Source organism: Pinus tabuliformis, chromosome J (genome assembly GCF_031772625.1).
Source record: "Pinus tabuliformis cultivar Carrire ecotype Pingquan chromosome J, CPIR1, whole genome shotgun sequence".
Taxonomy (NCBI): domain Eukaryota; kingdom Viridiplantae; phylum Streptophyta; class Pinopsida; order Pinales; family Pinaceae; genus Pinus; species Pinus tabuliformis.
In genome coordinates, this window is record NC_142295.1 from 1,397,622,161 (window position 1) to 1,397,634,094 (window position 11,934).

At 34.3% G+C, this 11,934-nt stretch overlaps 1 pseudogene across 1 annotated transcript; it reads right to left on the bottom strand.

Annotated features, from left to right (window-relative positions):
* Positions 1-7,253: 7,253 nt before the first annotated feature.
* Positions 7,254-11,185, bottom strand: LOC149232589 (flavonoid 3'-monooxygenase CYP75B137-like; annotated as a pseudogene). The gene is made up of 2 exons (XR_016247548.1): positions 10,149-11,185; positions 7,254-8,003 (listed from the first exon to the last, which is right to left on the bottom strand). The product of XR_016247548.1 is annotated as a flavonoid 3'-monooxygenase CYP75B137-like (transcript).
* Between the last annotated feature and the right edge of the window lie 749 nt (positions 11,186-11,934).

An 11,934-nucleotide genomic window follows, 5' to 3' on the forward strand; every position in this document is an offset into this window, starting at 1 on the left:
CCTCTTCCTCCCTTCTCCCTTCTCCCTCCCCTTCCCTCTTTCCCTCATCCTCGCCCTTGTTTCCTTTATTCCCCTTCTCCACTTTCCTTCCTCCCTTGCCTCTTCCTTGTGCAATTCAAGGCTCCTCAGGTGTCTTTTCCATTCAATCACCATTATTGTGTTAATTAAATTTTCCTCCTTCAACAAAGTCCTTGATGTGGTTTTTTATGGTTCCCACTGCCATGAAGTGGTGGTTCTCTCTTAATCAAATGCTTGCACTTCTGTTAATCTACGGCCAAATTCTTGGAATCTCCATCAAACCATACCTATGATGATTTTTGATGATGGGAATTCGAGTAAAATTAATGAAGCAATAAAATGGCTCTCATCCTAGATCAGACTCCGTCCAGAAATTTGGTAATTCTGTTTTTTCTTCCATGGTTAAGGAATTGGGAAAACGTTTGGTTTTTGCATTCAACTGTGATGTCTAGTTGGGCTTCCTCTGGTTTTCACTATGAAGAGCCTTCCGTCAAGACACTGGCTCTTTATCTGGAAGGTAGGGGCTCGTCACTTATGTTCGTGTGTTATTTGGCGCAAAGGCCTCTTTGGCTCATAGTGTTCCTCAGTAGACCCCAGCTCCATGGTCCTTTGAAACAATAGGTCTCTCCATGCAATTAAGCTCAAAGGTATCTACGTGTCCCTCTATTTAATTTAGAAATTTATTAGTCTCTATATGGGAAGATCAGCTCCTTCAGTCTAGATTTCAGTATAACATTTTGGGAACTCTCTCTATTTCATATGATTATTGCTAGCCTGTGTGAGCCTTTGGTTCAGGGGCACTCAATAATCCTACTCTCGTGTGGTGTCTAGGTTGGGAGTTTGGGATATTGTTGGTTGATTCATTAGATTTGTCGCGATTTTTCCTCCAAATAGTTGACTCCCTCTACATTCGCTTACTCTACAATATTTATCCTTTTGGTCAGTTGTCGCTGACCTAGTTTATTCTTACACAACAGTTCCCTTTTATCAATGGATTCTAACTCGAATTCGGATGCACCTTCGAATGATCATCAATGTCCTAATTTTAGTTCTAAAATTGAACCATTTTCGCAAGCAAACTATGATCTACAAATGAAATTTCGAAAGTTGTATGATGCAAAAATTGAACAAGAAGAGGGCACTTGGGATCTCAAGCAACAAAGAGCCATGTTGTAGCATAAGGTTGATGTTTTCATAGGGATTCTCAAACCTCAATCTTAGTAGGACTAGGCTTGCTCTTTTGGACGAACCTATGGACACTTTTGTGAATCTAGATATTGACCTTTACAAGCCAGCTCTAGAATGAAAATGTACTCCAAGTACTTTGTGTTGGGTTACAGTTTTGTGTGGTTTTTTTAGTTTGTAAATTTCAATGATACTATCATTTTAAGAACGTTTAGTTTTGTAAGTCTTGGTATGCCATTGTCAGTTGAAGTAGCAATCTATTCCCTTTTATTGGCAGTGTCAAGTTATATGTCAATAAGTTGATAGGTAGACTTCAGCTTCAAGGTAGCAAGATGTTTATATGGATAATATGAATCCGAAAGTTATACTCTAGAATGAAAATGATCTCCAAGTATTTTGTGTTGGGTTATAACTTTGTGGGGTTTTTTGAGTCTGTAAATTTCGATGATACTACCATTTTAAGAAGGTTTAATTCTGTAAGTCTTCATATGCCATTATCAATTGAAGTAGCAATGTATTCCCTTTTATCGGCAGTGTCGATTTATATGTAAATAGGTTGATATGTAGACTTCAGTTTTGAGATAGAAAGATGGTTATGTGGATACTATGAATCTGAATGTTATACTCTAGAATGAAAATGATCTCCAAGTATTTTGTGTTGGGTTACAATTTTCTGGGGTTTTTTGAGTCTATAAATTTCGATGGTACTATCATTTAAGAATGTTTAGTTTTGTAAGTCTTGGTATTCCCATGTCAGTTGAAGTAGCAATGTACTCCCTTTTATCGGCAGTGTAGAGTTAATAGGTTGATAGGTAGACTTTAGTTTTGAGAAAGCAAGATGGTTATGTGGATACTATGAATCTGAAAGTTATACTCTAGAATGAAAATGATCTCCAAGTATTTTGTGTTGGGTTATAGTTTTGTGGGGTTTTTTGAGTCTATAAATTTCAATGATACTATCATTTTAAGAAGGTTTAGTTCTGTAAGTCTTGGTATGCCATTGTCAATTGAAGTAGCAATGTATTCCCTTTTATCAGCAATATCGAGTTATATGTAAATAGTTTGATAGGTAGAATTTAGTTTTCAGATAGCAAGATGGTTATGTGGATACTATGAATTTGAAAGTTATACTCTAGAATGAAAATGATCTCCAAGTATTTTGTGTTGGGTTACAATTTTCTGGGGTTTTTTGAGTCTGTAAATTTTGATGATACTATCATTTTAAGAACGTTTAGTTCTCTAAGTCTTTGTATGCCATTGTCAGTTGAAGTAGCAATGTATTCCCTTTTATCGGTAGTGTCGAGTTATATGTCAATAGGTTGATAGGTAGACTTCAGTTTTGAGACAAAAAGATGGTTATGTGGATACTATGAATCCAAAAGTTATACTCTAAAATGAAAATGATGTCCAAGTATTTTGTGTTGGGCTACAGTTTTGTGGGGTTTTTTGATTCTGTAAATTTCGATGATACTATCATCCTAAGAAGGTTTAGTTCTGTAAGTCTTGGTATGCCATTGTCAATTGAAGTAGCAATGTATTCCTTTTTATCGGCAATTTCGAGTTATATGTCAATAGGTTGATAGGTAGACTTAAATTTTGAGATAGAAAGATGGATATGTGGGTTCTAGGAATCCAAAAGTTATACTCTAGAATGAAAATGATCTCCAAGTATTTTGTGGTGGGCTACAGTTTTGTGGCGTTTTTTGAGTCTGTAAATTTCGATGATACTATCATTTTAAGAAGGTTTAGTTCTATAAGTCTTGGTATGCCATTGTCAATTGAAGTAGCAATGTATTCCCTTTTATCGACAGTGTCGAGTTATATGTAAATAGGTTGATAGGTAGACTTCAGTTTTCAGATAGCAAGATGGCTATGTGGTACTATGAATCTGAAAGTTATACTCTAGAATGAAAATGATCTCCAAATATTTTGTGTTGGGTTAGAGTTTTCTGAGGTTTTTTGTGTCTGTAAATTTCGATGATACTATCATTTTAAGAAGGTTTAGTTCTGTAAGTCTTAGCATGCCATTGTCAGTTGAAGTAGGAATGTATTCCCTTTAATCGGCAATGTCGAGTTATAAGTCAATAGGTTGATAGGTAGACTTCAGTTTTGAGATAGCAAGATGCTTATGTGGATACTATGAATATGAAAGTTATACTCTAGAATGAAAATGATATCCATGTATTTTGTGTTGGGTTATAGTTTTCTGGGGTTTTTTGAGTCTATAAATTTTGATGATACTATCATTTTAAGAAAGTTTAGTTATGTAAGTCTTGGTATGCCATTGACAGTTGAAGTAGCAATGTATTCCCTTTTATCCACAGTGTCGAATTATATGTCAATAAGTTGATAGGTAGACTCCAGATTTGAGATAGCAAGATGGTTATGTGGATACTATGAATCTGAAAATTATCTGCATGTATTTGTTGCGACCAAGAGAAAAATTACTAATAATATTACTCATTTCTGTTAAAAAAAAAAAAAAACCTAAATTTACTCTTAGCAATTTCAGGGAAAAAAACATATTAGTGTTGATTTTACTAAAAAGAAAAAATAAAAACTGACTTAACTCTTAGGGATTTCAAAAAAAAATATTATTGATAATAAAATTAAAGAAAAATAAATAAATAAAAGCTTTCATTTATAAAATTTACATTTGCAATCTGCATAAGCATAAGAGCAAAGTCAATTATGAACTCTACATGAAATAAAAGTATCCTAGATATATTTTTGAATTCCTTGACATTTATACATTAACATGATTCACAAAGATAACTTCAAATTCCTTCCAGAACATTCTTTATCTATGTGGCATCTTCCAACATGGCTTGTCTAACAACAAGGTCACATAGCTAGCGTTCCCTACCGCTTAGTTTAGTTATTGAACTTTGAAAGGTATAAAATAACTGACACATTTGAATAAGGGCTACATTGTAAATACTCTTGCTTAGTTTAAGTATAGTTAAGTTAGCGTCAAAGACATACATGAATGGGCAAACAAAGTGTTTTTCAGTAGTCCTACAACACTGCTAATGACCTAGGACTAGGAATAGTACCTCTAACAACTAGAGTAGTGTGGAAAAATTAACAATAACTAGAAACAAATAATATTGATTCACTAGTATTGGACAAAATCTATTGGTAAAATATATTTTTAATATAAAAATATATAATATTTAAATGATAATTAAAAATAAATATAAAAAATATATAATATTTATATGATAAACAAAAATAAATACAAAATATAATAATGATGATAGCTTCGAAAAAATAATCCAAAAAAATTTAGTTGAAAAGTGGGAGTGTACTAAAGACAAGTATGAACAATCTATGTTATAGAACGAAATTGTATAGGTCTACCTTTGAAGGAAAATGTGATATAAATAAGATATATAAACATCTTGTTGACCAAATAAGCTATATAAGTGTTATCCAATAAATATTTGTTTGGATAAGATATATAAACATTTTGTTGATTAAATAAAATAGATAAATATTTGTTTGATTTTAGTGATGTAATGAATATAAAGAATTTATAAAAAGTTTGTGTATTAAATAAAAATTAAATGGTTGATAAGTATTATTGGGTATTAATTCATACTAAATATCAAAATATTTTTTTCATAATATATTATTTCACATGGTTAATATTAAAAAATTAATTAAATTATAATTCTATTTTAAATTAGTATAGTCATCATTAATTATATAAAATTAATATGTAGATATATTTCTAATTAAAAAACAACATAATAAATTAACTCTAAATAACAAGTGTTCAATAAAAATTATAGATCTAATATACATTTTTTTTAATTTAATTAAAAAACAAAAACAATATAATTACATTTGAGATAGATTTCAATACTCTATTTTAAATATCACATAAATATTTGATACAAAGTAAATCAATATCATTTTTCTAATAATTATTAAAAGTCTTATTTAAAGAATAAACACATCTACAAATAATATATATTTCAATTCAAATAAAATTTAATACACCAATATATTATTATTTATGTTTAAAAATAATCGAAATTTCATTAATTCACAATAATTGAAGAAATATTATTCAATTGTTACGCTTACCTGTTGTATGCTCCAAATAATTGTTAAAGCATAAACTTGTACATGATATACAATTCTGTAAAAATCTAAACACATTTTCCAAAATGATTATAATTTGGTAGTTGTTTCTTTCATTTATCTGTTAGTGAGTTGTTACCCACAAATGGTTACATAAGGTATCTATTATTATTATTGGTGAGTACAATTATAATTTATAATAATAGAATTATATATTTATAAAAAGTTATTAAAATTATTGAAGTCACATTTCACTAAATGATTATTACTAAGTAGTTGTTTCTTTTATTTAGCTACTAGTAAATTGTTAAGCACAAATGATTTGATAATAGAAAGTATGGTTTTTTTTGGTTACAAAGGAATCGGCAACTGAAGAGCTTAGATTATTACTATGTAGTTGTTTCTTTTATTTAGCTACTAGTAAATTGTTAAGCACAAATGATATGATAATAGAAAGTATGTTTCTTTTCTTCTTTTTTTTGTTACGTGTAACACGGGGTCAAATATGATAATAGAAAGTATGTTTTATGTTTCTTTTCTTCTTTTTTTGTTATGCGTAACACGGGGGCCTGCTTCTCTCCACGGGGTCGATTCTGACCGCTACCACTATAACCTGTGAGAAACTACGGGGGCCTGCTTCTCTCCACGGGGTCGATTCTGACCGCTACCACTATAGCCTGTGAGAAACTGCGCCCGCCTCTCTCCACAGCTTCCGGGTTAGTTTGGGGGATTTGAACTCGTGACCTTCAGTACGGAGCCCGCCTTTCTAACAAACTTCACCCCAATATGATTACCAACTTGCCTATCCCCATGGGACTAATAAAAAATATGTTTCAACTACACTATTATTAATAAAAAATCACAATCTATAATATTATATATTTATATCAAATTATTAAAATTTTATAATCATGAAAATTATTCACCTTTATGATGACCAAAATATTTTAATCATAAATTCATTTATAACGAAAATTATTATACATACAAAAACTTTAGTATCAGTAAAATAAAAATTAATTTCTTTTATGGGCTTGTATTTTTTTTTTCACAAAATATGATTCTCAAACACTTTCAAATTTATAAAAATAAAATATCTTTTAACTCACACATCTATATAAAACTACTTTAATATAAGAAGACTTTCTTTACCTTTATTAAGATATTTGAAATATATAACCGTAGAATAAGTATAATGCATATATTTTTTATATAAGCCATGATGTGTGAGTGCGAGAAGTTATACATTATATTATAAATGCTTCTGGTTAATTCAATCTAATTTCACATTGCGGTCTCGTCAGAGTCAAAGTTGTAAGTAGACGCCGCCGCAGGGAAGTACTGGACATGGGTCCCCTGTGGGACCGGTAGGGCCACAAAAATACTAGTCCGGGCAGGTATATTAGATTGAAGACGTCATTTTCGTATGGTTTCCATAATAAATAGGCATCATTGCCAAATAAGAACTTACTTAAATCAACTAATCATAATTTGAAAAAATAAAATAATAAAATAAAAATATTAAAAAAAAATATTTTTAATTTTATAACGTTAACATTATATTTTACTGTTTAATATTTGGTCAAACAATTGTTTAATAGTCGCTCAATCAAAAATCGAATACGTATATCCACTGCCGCTGCAGGGATAATAATAACTGAAGTGGGGTGTGAACATGTGTTTAAAAGCGTGTAGTGTAGTGTAGTGTAATGAGGTTGAGGCGTTGACTTGGAAAGTTATAGAAATTCTCGTCATATTTAGAGAAAATTTGATGAAGATTTTTCTAAATCTAAGTTATAATTGTTAATTTTCAAAATTTTAGGTGTCCGAAAGATTTTTGATGGTGCTGAATTTATTTCCACCATCAAAAACACAATTCAAGCATTGCCTTCCCACCATCAAAAACACAATTCAAGCACTGCCTTTATAAGATTTTTAGACAACTCAGTGTAAAAAGTTTAAAATTTGATTAGCTAACCTGGAAATTGGCTAAACATGACATTTTTAAAAAGATTAAAAGAAAAGTTCTGCTTCTCTCCTCAATCTTTTTTTTCATGTAACCATAAACAAAATTTCGCTACATCAAGTGGGGAGATGAAGTGGACCGGGCACTGGCAACGACCAGCAGCGGCACTGCCTTATGCATGGTGATACCCACAGCTTCCGTCATATCCAGCATCTCAGGCGGTTGGTCGCAGGGGAGAGACCAGTCGAAGGAATGAAGTAAGGAGGCGAGCATGAGCTCAACCATGAATCCCCATGTTCATACCCGCGCAGATCCGCCTGCCTGCGCCGAACGGGATTAGCTGGAAATCGGTGCCTCTCATGTCGACGCTGTTGCCCACAAACCTGTCAGGATCGAACTCCAGGGGCCTCTCCCAGAGGTCCGGGTCGCGCTGCATACCCCACGTGTTCACGAGGAGACGGGCGTTCTTGGGTATGTGGTACCCCTCTATCTCGCACGCCTCCGCTGCCGTCCGGGGCACGAGGAGGGGCACTGAGGGGTGCAGCCTTAAAGTCTCTTTCACCACCGCCTGTAAGTATGAGAGGTTTTGGAGGTCCGACTCCTTTAGCGTCGTTTGCTTTCCTTTCACGGCGGAGTCTATTTCCCGCTGGCATTTCTTAATCATATGTGGGTGGCGTATCAGTTCTGCCATTGCCCATTCCACCGTGCTTGAAGATGTATCGGTCCCTACGGCGAACAGGGTCTGAACAACATAAAACGTGGATACTTTGTAAATAATAAAAATATATGCATTCTTAAAAGAATCACAAATTGCCTGAGTTCTGGCTAGGTAAATGGTATAGAAAATATATAAGTCAGTTTCCCTTTACTCTTCCTAGCTAAATGGTATTAAAAAATCTCAAATTGCCTTGGTTCTGCCTAGGTAAATGGTATAGAAAATGTATAAGTTAATTTAAACCTTTTTTTAACGAAAATTTTGCATGGGAAATGATATATATTGATTTTATGAAAGGTGCAGTCTCTTTCACTGAAAATGATCTGTATATATATTTTTGAGTAAAGTCGCAATCTCTTTATCGAACGATGAAAACTAGTGGCATGGAAGAAATTATTTAAAGGTTATTTATATATAATATAATTATGAAATATTTAAATTTTTATAAAATTATTTATAATATTTTTATAAATAAATTTTTTTATTATAATTCATTTATACTTATTTTATTTTGAGATTTAGTAATCAAATTTTTTGAGAGAATCTTTTTTAGGATGAAAAGTGATTTGATTTTTTGGCATTTGGTAGATCTAGAGTTAAGATGATTATAGGTTGGTCTTTCCTCTTTAGATAGACTATATTCCACAAACACTACAACATCTCCTCAATACAAAATTGGAGACCGTCTCTCAACATAATAACTTAATTTAAAAATGAAAAAATAATTATATAACATTTTTGTTTGTAGCCTTTTGTGGTTTGAATTTGAGGAAGAGAGTGTATCTAAAATATGATCCACACATCCATTTCAAGTCCCATCATCATGACAAATGGTTGAGAGAAGAGAGGGTAAATAGTTGATCCATATCTATCTATCTCTTCCTTCCTCCCTCTCCATTAGTTTGTTCTTTCATTTCTCCTCCTCCATCTATATCTCTAGTTCACTCGGTATCTCATTTTTGTCTCTCTATCTTGCCCCCTAAACATACACTCTCTCTCCATATGAACGATCTCTCACTCTCCCACTCCCTCTCTTCCCTCATGCTCTCCTCTATCCCTCAGTCTCTCTCTATCTCTCCCTTGTCACTTCCTATCCCTCTCTCCACCTTTCTCTCTATTTCTTTCTTCTTCCCTCCCTATCTCTCCCCCTCCAACTCCATCTTTCTCTCCCTCCCTCTCGCCTCTCTCCTCTCTCACTCCCACATCCATCCCTCTCTCTCCACCCTAAAACTATCACTATCTCTCTTTCTCCTCTCCATCAATGTGTCTCCTTCTTTCTCTTATGCTTTTCTCCCCCTCTCTCTCCTCTCCTCTCTCCTTTCTCTCCCTCTTCATCTCTCCATTTCTCCCTCGTCACTCCCTCTCTCTCCATCTCTATGTCCTCCCCCTTTAGCCCTCTTACTCTCCAACACATCTACATGAATTTTAAATGCACTTTGGCTAATAAAAATTGCAATAAAAAGATTATTATCATTTTAATTTATTATATCAAAAATCATATAGAAAATCAAAAATACAGATGACAACACCAACAAACTCTCTTGTAACTCCCTCTCTCCATCTCTATCTTCTCCACAACACCAACAAACTCTCTTATAACTCCCTCTCTCCATCTCTATCTTCTCCACAACACCAACAAACTCTCTTATAACTCCCTCTCTCCATCTCTATCTTCTCCATCTGACCCTCTACCCTCTCGACTCTTGTGATTTCCTCTCTCTCCATCTCTATGTTCTCCATCTGACCCTCTACCCTCTCGACTCTTGTGATTCCCTCTCTCTCCATCTCTATGTTCTCCATCTGACCCTCTGCCCTCCAACTCTCGCCTCTGACCCTCTGACCCTCCAACTCTCAACACATTTAGATGAATTCTAAATGCACTTTGGCTAATGAAAATTGCAATGAAACGATTATTACCATTTTAATTTATTATATCAAAGATCATATGAAGGGTCAAGAATACGGAAGAAAACACCAGCAAAAACATCAGATGTGGCGAAGTCTCAGAAGAATATGTAAGAAAACATAGATGGTAAATAATAGAAAGCAAAGAAGCATGTACTGCCAAAATCTCAGCAGAAACGCTCAGGAAAACATTATAATCTGAGAATTCAAAACAGAATGGGAGCATTTATGGTTTAGTTCAATTAAATCAAATTTAATAATACTCACCAGCAAAAGGCCCTTAATATCTGTATCTGTAAGCTTCCCTCCTTCACCATCCGCATCATTTCTGAGAGCCCAGAGCACACTCAGAAAATCGCCCCTCCCTCCATTAATCGAACCTGTCTGGTGCTCCTTTATCATCTTGGTGAACAACTCGTCGTACCTCTTGTGCAGCGTCTTCATCTTGGTCTTCACGCCCTGCAGATCCAGCCAAGCCAAAGACGGCACATAGTCCCCAATAATAAACATCCCCGACAATTTCATTTGCTCCACCACCATTTCCCTGAACTCACTGGCCTTCGCCCCCTGGGATTCGAACACGCGCTTGCTCAACATAATCTGCCCGAGAACATTGGCGGTGCAGATGTTGAGCAGCTCCCCAAGGTTCACAGCCTTCCCTTGTCGCTCGTGTTCAAGAATCGACTTCAGCAGCATCCCGACCTCCGCTTCCCGCACGGGAGGCTGCAGAACCTCCAGGGCCTTGCCGGCAAAGAGATGAATAGTACAGACCTTGCGCAGCATTCTCCAGTGGGGGCCGTAGGGACCCCAGACCAGGCCGTTGGCGTCGTAGCCGATATATTTGGCGGCTGTGTTGCCCGACCGGCTGGAGAAGTTGAGGTCGTTAGTTTTTAGGAACGCCTCCGCTATCTTTGGGGAAGAAACGACCACCGTGTCGGTTGTCCCGAGCTTCATATACATAAGCGGACCGTATTGTTTGGAAAGTTGATAGAGCGAGTGATGGGGCATGTTGCCCAGAAGTGGAAGGCTGCCGATGACAGGCCATCCAGACGGACCCGGGGGAAGCCGAAACCGTTTTCTCAGGCTCTCTTTCACCACACAGATTAGACCGATCGCCAGCGCTAGGATGATCAGACTCGGCGCTTGGCCGAGGCTCAACCTCACCTTAGCAAAAGCGATATGCAGCAAATCAAGCACTGACTCCATCGTTTCTTCCTCCCTCAATATATTTTCACTAAGCGCATCCACACATATAAATATGTCTGTCTTGTGTGTGAGCCATTCTTCGCCATGTATTTTCACTAAGCGCATCCACACATATAAATATGTGTGTCTTGTGTGTGAGCAATTCTTCGCAATGTGAATGGTCGCAAGCAATTATAATATGAACGGTTACGGGCCACCGTCTCGGGTGAAAAGTTGATTGTGATGTGGATAGTGACACGTCATGTTTTTTTGGCGGTGTATATGGCAAGTTGACTGTGATGTGGATGGTGGCACGTTTTTGGCGGTGTATATGACACATATATTTGAGACTAGTACCACTGCCAGTCAAACCGCATGTGTAGCTGAAATATGATTATAGAACCGGAAAAATAAAAAATAGGTTTTTTTTTACTGAAATTTTAAGAAATTTCACTTTGGATTCTAATAAATTTTTTAAATATTGGTGTAATTTTTTTATATTTAATATGAAATTAAGCAAATTAATATATAATGCTAAAATTTATTTATAAATAAAATACTTTAGTATTTATTTTAAATAATATATTTTAATATTAATTTTTTTATTATTAAAATATATTTTTATAACATGTTTAATTTTTTAATATGAAGTTGAAAATAAAAATTCAAAACAATATATTAAAAATTTGTGAAATTGTAAATAAAATATTTTAACATTTATTTTAAAAAAATATTTTAATCATAAATTTATATAAAATTTAATAATAGAGTAATAATTTATTGTAAATAAAATATTTTAACATTTATTTAAAAAAAATATTTTAATCATAAATTTATATAAAATTTAATAATGGAGTAATAATTTATT